The sequence below is a fragment of the Chiloscyllium plagiosum genome, unplaced genomic scaffold (assembly GCF_037043375.1).
Source record: "Chiloscyllium plagiosum isolate Xiang-an unplaced genomic scaffold, Cpla_swu_hap1 HiC_scaffold_33, whole genome shotgun sequence".
Taxonomy (NCBI): Eukaryota; Metazoa; Chordata; class Chondrichthyes; order Orectolobiformes; family Hemiscylliidae; genus Chiloscyllium; species Chiloscyllium plagiosum.
In genome coordinates, this window is record NW_028270171.1 from 43,205,214 (window position 1) to 43,218,959 (window position 13,746).

A 13,746-nucleotide genomic window follows, 5' to 3' on the forward strand; every position below is an offset into this window, starting at 1 on the left:
GTCACTGACAGAGTTTCAAATACAGTCACTGACTGAGATTCAATTCCTGTCACTGACTGAGATTCAATTCCAGTCACTGACTGAGGTTCAATCCCTGTCACTGACTGAGATTCAATCCCTGTCACTGACTGAGGTTCAATCCCTGTCACTGACTGAGATTCAATCCCTGTCACAGGCTGAGGTTCAATTCCAGTCACTGACAGAGGTTCAATCCCTGTCACTGACTGAGATTCAATCCCTGTCACTGACTGAGGGACAATTCCTGTCACTGACTGAGATTCAATCCCTGTCACTGACTGATTGTCAATCCCTGACACTGGGTGAGGGTCAATCCCTGTCACTGACTGAGATTCAATTCATGTCACTGACTGAGATTCAATCCCTGTCACTGACTCAGATTCAATCTCTGTCACTGACTGTGATTCAATTCCTGTCACTGACAGAGTTTCAAACACAGTCACTGCCTGAGATTCAATTCCTTTCACTGACTGAGATTCAATCCCTGTCACTGACTGAGATTCAATTCGGGTCACTGACTGAGATTGAATCCCTGTCACTGACTGATGTTCAATCCCTGTCACTGACTGAGAATCAATTGCTGTCACTGACTGACGTTCAATCCCTGTCACAGACTGAGATTCAATCCCAGTCACTGACTGAGATTCAATCCTTGTCACTGCCTGAGGTTCACTCCCTATCACTGACTAAGATTCAATCCCTGTCATTGACTGATTGTCAATCCCTGACACTGGGTGAGGGCCAATCCATGTCACTGACTGAGATTCAATTCCTGTCACTGACTGAGATTCAATCCCTTTCACTGACTGAGTTTCAATCCCTGTCACTGACTGAGATTCAATTCCTGTCACGGACTAAGATTCAATCCCTATCTCTGACTGATTGTCAATCCCTGTCACCGTCTGAGGATCAATCCATGTCACTGACTGTGATTCAATTCCTGCCACTGACAGAGTTTCAAAGACAGTCACTGTCTGAGATTCAATTCCTGTCACTGACTGAGATTCAATCCCTGTCACTGACTGAGGTTCAATCCCTGTCACTGACTGAGGTTCAATCCCTGTCACTGACTGAGAATCAATTTCCGTCACTGACTGAGGGTCAATCCCTGTCACAGACTGAGATTCAATCCCAGTCACTGACTGAGATTCAATCCTTGTCACTGACTGATTGTCAATCCCTGACACTGGGTGAGGGTGAATCCCTGTCACTGACTGAGATTCAATTCCTGACACTGACTGAGATTCAATTCCCTGTCACTGACTCAGATTCAATCCCTGGCCTTGACTGAGATTCAATCCCTGTCAATGACTGATTGTCAATCCCTGTCGCAGTCTGAGGGACAATTCCTGTCAGTGACTGCGATTCAATTTCTGTCACTGACTGAGGATCAAACCCAGACACTGTCTGAGATTCAATCCCTGTCACTGACTGAGGGTCAATTCCTGTCCCTGACAGAATCTCCATCCTGGTTACTGACTGAGATTCAATCCCTGTCACTGGCTGATTGTCAAGCCCTGTCACTGTATGAGATTTAAGACCTGTCACTGACTGAGATTATATTCCTGTCACTGACTGAGATTCAATCCCTGTCACTGACTGATTGTCAATCCCTGTCACCGTCAGAGGGACAATCCTTGACACTGACTGATTGTCAATCCCTGTCACTGACTGAGGTTCAATCCCTAAGACTGACTGAGAATCAATTGCTGTCACTGACTGAGGGACAATTCCTGTCACTGACTGAGATTCAATCCCTGTCACTGACTGATTGTCAATCCCTGACACTGGGTGAGGGTCAATCCCTGTCACTGACTGAGATTCAATCTCTGTCACTGACTGAGATTCACTTCCTGTCACTGACTAAGATTCAATCCCTGTCTCTGACTGAGTTTCGATCCCTATCACTGACTGATTGTCAATCCCTGTCACTGTCTGAGTATCAATCCTTGTCATTGTCTGAGATTCAATCCCTGTCACTGACTGAGGTCAATCCCTGTTACAGACTGAGGTTCATTCCCAGTCACTGACTGAGATTCAATCCCTGTCACTGACTGAGGTTCAATCCCTGTCACTGACTGAGAATCAATTCCTGTCACGGACTAAGATTCAATCCCTATCTCTGACTGATTGTCAATCCCTGTCACTGTCTGAGGATCAATCCATGTCACTGACTGTGATTCAATTCCTGTCACTGACAGAGTTTCAAAGACAGTCACTGTCTGAGATTCAATTCGTGTCACTGACTGAGATTCAATCCCTGTCACTGACTGAGGTTCAATCCCTGTCACTGACTGAGGTTCAATCCCTGTCACTGACTGAGAATCAATTTCTGTCACTGACTGAGGGTCAATCCCTGTCACAGACTGAGATTCAATCCTTGTCACTGACTGATTGTCAATCCCTGACACTGGGTGAGGGTGAATCCCTGTCACTGACTGAGATTCAATTCCTGACACTGACTGAGATTCAATTCCCTGTCACTGACTCAGATTCAATCCCTGTCACTGACTGAGATTCAATCCCTGTCACTGACTGATTGTCAATCCCTGTCACAGTCTGAGGGACAATTCCTATCACTGACTGCGATTCAATTTCTGTCACTGACTGAGGATCAAACCCAGTCACTGTCTGAGATTCAATCCCTGTCACTGACTGAGGGTCAATTCATGTCCCTGACAGAATCTCCATCCTGGTCACTGACTGAGATTCAATCCCTGTCACTGGCTGATTGTCAAGCCCTGTCACTGTATGAGATTTAAGACCTGTCACTGACTGAGATTATATTCCTGTCACTGACTGAGATTCAATTCCTGTCACTGACTGAGATTCAATTCCTGTCACGGACTGAGATACAATCCTTGACACTGACTGATTGTCAATCCCTGTCACTGACTGAGATTCAATGCCTGTCACTGACTGAGATTTAATTCCTGTCACTGACAGAGTTTCAAACACAGTCATTGTCTGAGATTCAATTCCTTTCACTGACAGAGATTCAATTCCTGTCACTGACTGAGATTCAATTCCTGTCACTGGCTGAGATTCAATCTCTGTCACTGACTGATTGTCAATCCCTGTCACTGACTGAGATTCAATTCCTGTCACTGACTGAGATTCAATTCCTGTCACTGACAGAGTTTCAAATACAGTCACTGACTGAGATTCAATTCCTGTCACTGACTGAGATTCAATCCCTGTCACTGACTGAGGTTCAATCCCTGTCACTGACTGAGATTCAATCCCTGTCACAGGCTGAGGTTCAATTCCAGTCACTGACTGAGGTTCAATCCCAGTCACTGACTGAGGTTCAATCCCTGTCAGTGACTGCGATTCAAATCCTGTCACTGTCTGAGATTCAATTCCTGTCACTGACTAAGATTCAATCCCTGTCACTGACTGAGATTCAATCCCTGTCACTCTCTGAGGGTCAATCCCTGTCACTGACTGAGATTCAATTCCTGTCACTGACTAAGATTCAATCCCTGTCACTAACTGAGATTCAATCCCTGTCACTGACTGATTTTCAATCCCTGTCACTGACTGATTGTCAATCCCTGTCACCGTTAGAGGGACAATCCTTGACACTGACTGATTGTCAATCCCTGTCACTGACTGAGATTCAATGCCTGTCACTGACTGAGAGTTAATTCCTGTCACTGACAGAGCTTCAAACACAGTCACTGTCTGAGATTCAATTCCTTTCACTGACTGAGATTCAATCCCTGTCACTGACTGAGATTCAATTCCTGTCACTGCCTGACATTCAATCTCTGTCACTGACTGATTTCCAATCCCTGTCACTGACTGAGATTCAATTCCAGCCACTGACTGAGGTTCAAACCCTGTCACTGACTGATATTCAATGCCTGTCACTGAGTGAGATTCAATTCCTGTCACTAACTGAGATTTAATTCCTGTCACTGACTGAGATTCAATTCCTGTCACTAACTGAGATTTAATCCCTGTAACTGACTGAGGTTCAATCGCTATCACTGACTGAGATTCAATTCCTGTTATTGGCAGTGATTCAATCCCTGTCACGGACTGATTGTCAATCCCTGGAACTGTCTGAGGGTCAATCCATGTCACTGACAGAGATTCAATTCCTGTCACTGACTGAGATTTAATTCCTGTCACTGACAGAGTTTCAAACACAGTCATTGTCTGAGATTCAATTCCTTTCACTGACAGAGATTGAACTCCTGTCACTGACTGAGATTCAATTCCTGTCACTGACTGAGATTCAATTCCTGTCACGGACTGAGATACAATCCTTGACACTGACTGATTGTCAATCCCTGTCACTGATGGAGATTCAATGCCTGTCACTGACTGAGATTTAATTCCTGTCACTGACAGAGTTTCAAACACAGTCATTGTCTGAGATTCAATTCCTTTCACTGACAGAGATTCAATTCCTGTCACTGACTGAGATTCAATTCCTGTCACTGGCTGAGATTCAATCTCTGTCACTGACTGATTGTCAATCCCTGTCACTGACTGAGATTCAATTCCTGTCACTAACTGAGATTCAATTCCTGTCACTGACAGAGTTTCAAATACAGTCACTGACTGAGATTCAATTCCTGTCACTGACTGAGATTCAATTCCAGTCACTGACTGAGGTTCAATCCCTGTCACTGACTGAGATTCAATCCCTGTCACTGACTGAGGTTCAATCCCTGTCACTGACTGAGATTCAATCCCTGTCACAGGCTGAGGTTCAATTCCAGTCACTGACAGAGGTTCAATCCCTGTCACTGACTGAGATTCAATCCCTGTCACTGACTGAGGGACAATTCCTGTCACTGACTGAGATTCAATCCCTGTCACTGACTGATTGTCAATCCCTGACACTGGGTGAGGGTCAATCCCTGTCACTGACTGAGATTCAATTCATGTCACTGACTGAGATTCAATCCCTGTCACTGACTCAGATTCAATCTCTTTCACTGACTGTGATTCAATTCCTGTCACTGACAGAGTTTCAAACACAGTCACTGCCTGAGATTCAATTCCTTTCACTGACTGAGATTCAATCCCTGTCACTGACTGAGATTCAATTCGGGTCACTGACTGAGATTGAATCCCTGTCACTGACTGATGTTCAATCCCTGTCACTGACTGAGAATCAATTGCTGTCACTGACTGACGTTCAATCCCTGTCACAGACTGAGATTCAATCCCAGTCACTGACTGAGATTCAATCCTTGTCACTGCCTGAGGTTCACTCCCTATCACTGACTAAGATTCAATCCCTGTCATTGACTGATTGTCAATCCCTGACACTGGGTGAGGGCCAATCCATGTCACTGACTGAGATTCAATTCCTGTCACTGACTGAGATTCAATCCCTTTCACTGACTGAGTTTCAATCCCTGTCACTGACTGAGATTCAATTCCTGTCACGGACTAAGATTCAATCCCTATCTCTGACTGATTGTCAATCCCTGTCACCGTCTGAGGATCAATCCATGTCACTGACTGTGATTCAATTCCTGTCACTGACAGAGTTTCAAAGACAGTCACTGTCTGAGATTCAATTCCTGTCACTGACTGAGATTCAATCCCTGTCACTGACTGAGGTTCAATCCCTGTCACTGACTGAGGTTCAATCCCTGTCACTGACTGAGAATCAATTTCTGTCACTGACTGAGGGTCAATCCCTGTCACAGACTGAGATTCAATCCCAGTCACTGACTGAGATTCAATCATTGTCACTTACTGATTGTCAATCCCTGACACTGGGTGAGGGTGAATCCCTGTCACTGACTGAGATTCAATTCCTGACACTGACTGAGATTCAATTCCCTGTCACTGACTCAGATTCAATCCCTGGCCTTGACTGAGATTCAATCCCTGTCAATGACTGATTGTCAATCCCTGTCGCAGTCTGAGGGACAATTCCTGTCAGTGACTGCGATTCAATTTCTGTCACTGACTGAGGATCAAACCCAGACACTGTCTGAGATTCAATCCCTGTCACTGACTGAGGGTCAATTCCTGTCCCTGACAGAATCTCCATCCTGGTTACTGACTGAGATTCAATCCCTGTCACTGGCTGATTGTCAAGCCCTGTCACTGTATGAGATTTAAGACCTGTCACTGACTGAGATTATATTCCTGTCACTGACTGAGATTCAATCCCTGTCACTGACTGATTGTCAATCCCTGTCACCGTCAGAGGGACAATCCTTGACACTGACTGATTGTCAATCCCTGTCACTGACTGAGGTTCAATCCCTAAGACTGACTGAGAATCAATTGCTGTCACTGACTGAGGGACAATACCTGTCACTGACTGAGATTCAATCCCTGTCACTGACTGATTGTCAATCCCTGACACTGGGTGAGGATCAATCCCTGTCACTGACTGAGATTCAATTCATGTCACTGACTGAGATTCAATCCCTGTCACTGACTCAGATTCAATCTCTGTCACTGACTGAGATTCACTTCCTGTCACTGACTAAGATTCAATCCCTGTCTCTGACTGAGTTTCGATCCCTATCACTGACTGATTGTCAATCCCTGTCACTGTCTGAGTATCAATCCTTGTCATTGTCTGTGATTCAATCCCTGTCACTGACTGAGGTCAATCCCTGTTACAGACTGAGGTTCATTCCCAGTCACTGACTGAGATTCAATCCCTGTCACTGACTGAGGTTCAAAACCTGTCACTGACTGAGAATCAATTCCTGTCACGGACTAAGATTCAATCCCTATCTCTGACTGATTGTCAATCCCTGTCACTGTCTGAGGATCAATCCATGTCACTGACTGTGATTCAATTCCTGTCACTGACAGAGTTTCAAAGACAGTCACTGTCTGAGATTCAATTCCTGTCACTGACTGAGATTCAATCCCTGTCACTGACTGAGGTTCAATCCCTGTCACTGACTGAGGTTCAATCCCTGTCACTGACTGAGAATCAATTTCTGTCACTGACTGATTGTCAATCCCTGACACTGACTGAGATTCAATTCCCTGTCACTGACTCAGATTCAATCCCTGTCACTGACTGAGATTCAATCCCTGTCACTGACTGATTGTCAATCCCTGTCACAGTCTGAGGGACAATTCCTATCACTGACTGCGATTCAATTTCTGTCACTGACTGAGGATCAAACCCAGTCACTGTCTGAGATTCAATCCCTGTCACTGACTGAGGGTCAATTCATGTCCCTGACAGAATCTCCATCCTGGTCACTGACTGAGATTCAATCCCTGTCACTGGCTGATTGTCAAGCCCTGTCACTGTATGAGATTTAAGACCTGTCACTGACTGAGATTATATTCCTGTCACTGACTGAGATTCAATTCCTGTCTCTGACTGAGATTCAATTCCTGTCACGGACTGAGATACAATCCTTGACACTGACTGATTGTCAATCCCTGTCACTGACTGAGATTCAATGCCTGTCACTGACTGAGATTTAATTCCTGTCACTGACAGAGTTTCAAACACAGTCATTGTCTGAGATTCAATTCCTTTCACTGACAGAGATTCAATTCCTGTCACTGACTGAGATTCAATTCCTGTCACTGGCTGAGATTCAATCTCTGTCACTGACTGATTGTCAATCCCTGTCACTGACTGAGATTCAATTCCTGTCACTGACTGAGATTCAATTCCTGTCACTGACAGAGTTTCAAATACAGTCACTGACTGAGATTCAATTCCTGTCACTGACTGAGATTCAATTCAGTCACTGACTGAGGTTCAATCCCTGTCACTGACTGAGATTCAATCCCTGTCACTGACTGAGGTTCAATCCCTGTCACTGACTGAGATTCAATCCCTGTCACAGGCTGAGGTTCAATTCCAGTCACTGACTGAGGTTCAATCCCTGTCACTGAGTGAGGGTCAATCCCTGTCACGGACTGAGTTTCAATCCCAGTCACTGACTGAGGTTCAATCCCTGTCAGTGACTGCGATTCAAATCCTGTCACTGTCTGAGATTCAATTCCTGTCACTGACTAAGATTCAATCCCTGTCACTGACTGAGATTCAATCCCTGTCACTCTCTGAGGGTCAATCCCTGTCACTGACTGAGATTCAATTCCTGTCACTGACTAAGATTCAATCCCTGTCACTAACTGAGATTCAATCCCTGTCACTGACTGATTTTCAATCCCTGTCACTGACTGATTGTCAATCCCTGTCACCGTTAGAGGGACAATCCTTGACACTGACTTATTGTCAATCCCTGTCACTGACTGAGATTCAATGCCTGTCACTGACTGAGAGTTAATTCCTGTCACTGACAGAGTTTCAAACACAGTCACTGTTTGAGATTCAATTCCTTTCACTGACTGAGATTCAATCCCTGTCACTGACTGAGATTCAATTCCTGTCACTGCCTGACATTCAATCTCTGTCACTGACTGATTTTCAATCCCTGTCACTGACTGAGATTCAATTCCAGCCACTGACTGAGGTTCAAACCCTGTCACTGACTGATATTCAATGCCTGTCACTGAGTGAGATTTAATTCCTGTCACTGACTGAGATTCAATTCCTGTCACTAACTGATATTTAATCCCTGTAACTGACTGAGGTTCAATCGCTATCACTGACTGAGATTCAATTCCTGTTATTTTCAGTGATTCAATCCCTGTCACGGACTGATTGTCAATCCCTGGAACTGTCTGAGGGTCAATCCATGTCACTGACTGAGATTCAATTCCTGTCACTGACTGAGATTTAATTCCTGTCACTGACAGAGTTTCAAACACAGTCATTGTCTGAGATTCAATTCCTGTCACTGACTGAGATTCAATTCCTGTCACGGACTGAGATACAATCCTTGACACTGACTGATTTTCAATCCCTGTCACTGACTGAGATTCAATGCCTGTCACTGACTGAGATTTAATTCCTGTCACTGACAGAGTTTCAAACACAGTCATTGTCTGAGATTCAATTCCTTTCACTGACAGAGATTCAATTCCTGTCACTGACTGAGATTCAATTCCTGTCACTGGCTGAGATTCAATCTCTGTCACTGACGGATTGTCAATCCCTGTCACTGACTGAGATTCAATTCCTGTCACTGACTGAGATTCAATTCCTGTCACTGACAGAGTTTCAAATACAGTCACTGACTGAGATTCAATTCCTGTCACTGACTGAGATTCAATTCAGTCACTGACTGAGGTTCAATCCCTGTCACTGACTGAGATTCAATCCCTGTCACTGACTGAGGTTCAATCCCTGTCACTGACTGAGATTCAATCCCTGTCACAGGCTGAGGTTCAATTCCAGTCACTGACTGAGGTTCAATCCCTGTCACTGAGTGAGGGTCAATCCCTGTCACGGACTGAGTTTCAATCCCAGTCACTGACTGAGGTTCAATCCCTGTCAGTGACTGCGATTCAAATCCAGTCACTGTCTGAGATTCAATTCCTGTCACTGACTAAGATTCAATCCCTGTCACTGACTGAGATTCAATCCCTGTCACTCTCTGAGGGTCAATCCCTGTCACTGACTGAGATTCAATTCCTGTCACTGACTAAGATTCAATCCCTGTCACTAACTGAGATTCAATCCCTGTCACTGACTGATTTTCAATCCCTGTCACTGACTGATTGTCAATCCCTGTCACCGTTAGAGGGACAATCCTTGACACTGACTGATTGTCAATCCCTGTCACTGACTGAGATTCAATGCCTGTCACTGACTGAGAGTTAATTCCTGTCACTGACAGAGTTTCAAACACAGTCACTGTTTGAGATTCAATTCCTTTCACTGACTGAGATTCAATCCCTGTCACTGACTGAGATTCAATTCCTGTCACTGCCTGACATTCAATCTCTGTCACTGACTGAGGTTCAAACCCTGTCACTGACTGATATTCAATGCCTGTCACTGAGTGAGATTCAATTCCTGTCACTAACTGAGATTTAATTCCTGTCACTGACTGAGATTCAATTCCTGTCACTAACTGATATTTAATCCCTGTAACTGACTAAGATTCAATCCCTATCTCTGACTGATTGTCAATCCCTGTCACTGTCTGAGGATCAATCCATGTCACTGACTGTGATTCAATTCCTGTCACTGACAGAGTTTCAAAGACAGTCACTGTCTGAGATTCAATTCCTGTCACTGACTGAGATTCAATCCCTGTCACTGACTGAGGTTCAATCCCTGTCACTGACTGAGGTTCAATCCCTGTCACTGACTGAGAATCAATTTCTGTCACTGACTGATTGTCAATCCCTGACACTGACTGAGATTCAATTCCCTGTCACTGACTCAGATTCAATCCCTGTCACTGACTGAGATTCAATCCCTGTCACTGACTGATTGTCAATCCCTGTCACAGTCTGAGGGACAATTCCTATCACTGACTGCGATTCAATTTCTGTCACTGACTGAGGATCAAACCCAGTCACTGTCTGAGATTCAATCCCTGTCACTGACTGAGGGTCAATTCATGTCCCTGACAGAATCTCCATCCTGGTCACTGACTGAGATTCAATCCCTGTCACTGGCTGATTGTCAAGCCCTGTCACTGTATGAGATTTAAGACCTGTCACTGACTGAGATTATATTCCTGTCACTGACTGAGATTCAATTCCTGTCTCTGACTGAGATTCAATTCCTGTCACGGACTGAGATACAATCCTTGACACTGACTGATTGTCAATCCCTGTCACTGACTGAGATTCAATGCCTGTCACTGACTGAGATTTAATTCCTGTCACTGACAGAGTTTCAAACACAGTCATTGTCTGAGATTCAATTCCTTTCACTGACAGAGATTCAATTCCTGTCACTGACTGAGATTCAATTCCTGTCACTGGCTGAGATTCAATCTCTGTCACTGACTGATTGTCAATCCCTGTCACTGACTGAGATTCAATTCCTGTCACTGACTGAGATTCAATTCCTGTCACTGACAGAGTTTCAAATACAGTCACTGACTGAGATTCAATTCCTGTCACTGACTGAGATTCAATTCAGTCACTGACTGAGGTTCAATCCCTGTCACTGACTGAGATTCAATCCCTGTCACTGACTGAGGTTCAATCCCTGTCACTGACTGAGATTCAATCCCTGTCACAGGCTGAGGTTCAATTCCAGTCACTGACTGAGGTTCAATCCCTGTCACTGAGTGAGGGTCAATCCCTGTCACGGACTGAGTTTCAATCCCAGTCACTGACTGAGGTTCAATCCCTGTCAGTGACTGCGATTCAAATCCTGTCACTGTCTGAGATTCAATTCCTGTCACTGACTAAGATTCAATCCCTGTCACTGACTGAGATTCAATCCTGTCACTCTCTGAGGGTCAATCCCTGTCACTGACTGAGATTCAATTCCTGTCACTGACTAAGATTCAATCCCTGTCACTAACTGAGATTCAATCCCTGTCACTGACTGATTTTCAATCCCTGTCACTGACTGATTGTCAATCCCTGTCACCGTTAGAGGGACAATCCTTGACACTGACTTATTGTCAATCCCTGTCACTGACTGAGATTCAATGCCTGTCACTGACTGAGAGTTAATTCCTGTCACTGACAGAGTTTCAAACACAGTCACTGTTTGAGATTCAATTCCTTTCACTGACTGAGATTCAATCCCTGTCACTGACTGAGATTCAATTCCTGTCACTGCCTGACATTCAATCTCTGTCACTGACTGATTTTCAATCCCTGTCACTGACTGAGATTCAATTCCAGCCACTGACTGAGGTTCAAACCCTGTCACTGACTGATATTCAATGCCTGTCACTGAGTGAGATTCAATTCCTGTCACTAACTGAGATTTAATTCCTGTCACTGACTGAGATTCAATTCCTGTCACTAACTGATATTTAATCCCTGTAACTGACTGAGGTTCAATCGCTATCACTGACTGAGATTCAATTCCTGTTATTTTCAGTGATTCAATCCCTGTCACGGACTGATTGTCAATCCCTGGAACTGTCTGAGGGTCAATCCATGTCACTGACTGAGATTCAATTCCTGTCACTGACTGAGATTTAATTCCTGTCACTGACAGAGTTTCAAACACAGTCATTGTCTGAGATTCAATTCCTGTCACTGACTGAGATTCAATTCCTGTCACGGACTGAGATACAATCCTTGACACTGACTGATTTTCAATCCCTGTCACTGACTGAGATTCAATGCCTGTCACTGACTGAGATTTAATTCCTGTCACTGACAGAGTTTCAAACACAGTCATTGTCTGAGATTCAATTCCTTTCACTGACAGAGATTCAATTCCTGTCACTGACTGAGATTCAATTCCTGTCACTGGCTGAGATTCAATCTCTGTCACTGACGGATTGTCAATCCCTGTCACTGACTGAGATTCAATTCCTGTCACTGACTGAGATTCAATTCCTGTCACTGACAGAGTTTCAAATACAGTCACTGACTGAGATTCAATTCCTGTCACTGACTGAGATTCAATTCAGTCACTGACTGAGGTTCAATCCCTGTCACTGACTGAGATTCAATCCCTGTCACTGACTGAGGTTCAATCCCTGTCACTGACTGAGATTCAATCCCTGTCACAGGCTGAGGTTCAATTCCAGTCACTGACTGAGGTTCAATCCCTGTCACTGAGTGAGGGTCAATCCCTGTCACGGACTGAGTTTCAATCCCAGTCACTGACTGAGGTTCAATCCCTGTCAGTGACTGCGATTCAAATCCAGTCACTGTCTGAGATTCAATTCCTGTCACTGACTAAGATTCAATCCCTGTCACTGACTGAGATTCAATCCCTGTCACTCTCTGAGGGTCAATCCCTGTCACTGACTGAGATTCAATTCCTGTCACTGACTAAGATTCAATCCCTGTCACTAACTGAGATTCAATCCCTGTCACTGACTGATTTTAAATCCCTGTCACTGACTGATTGTCAATCCCTGTCACCGTTAGAGGGACAATCCTTGACACTGACTGATTGTCAATCCCTGTCACTGACTGAGATTCAATGCCTGTCACTGACTGAGAGTTAATTCCTGTCACTGACAGAGTTTCAAACACAGTCACTGTTTGAGATTCAATTCCTTTCACTGACTGAGATTCAATCCCTGTCACTGACTGAGATTCAATTCCTGTCACTGCCTGACATTCAATCTCTGTCACTGACTGATTTTCAATCCCTGTCACTGACTGAGATTCAATTCCAGCCACTGACTGAGGTTCAAACCCTGTCACTGACTGATATTCAATGCCTGTCACTGAGTGAGATTCAATTCCTGTCACTAACTGAGATTTAATTCCTGTCACTGACTGAGATTCAATTCCTGTCACTAACTGAGATTTAATCCCTGTAACTGACTGAGGTTCAATCGCTATCACTGACTGAGATTCAATTCCTGTTATTTTCAGTGATTCAATCCCTGTCACGGACTGATTGTCAATCCCTGGAACTGTCTGAGGGTCAATCCATGTCACTGACTGAGATTCAATTCCTGTCACTGACTGAGATTTAATTCCTGTCACTGACAGAGTTTCAAACACAGTCATTGTCTGAGATTCAATTCTTTTCACTGACAGAGATTGAACTCCTGTCACTGACTGAGATTCAATTCCTGTCACTGACTGAGATTCAATTCCTGTCACGGACTGAGATACAATCCTTGACACTGACTGATTGTCAATCCCTGTCACTGATGGAGATTCAATGCCTGTCACTGACTGAGATTTAATTCCTGTCACTGACAGAGTTTCAAACACAATCATTGTCTGAGATTCAAT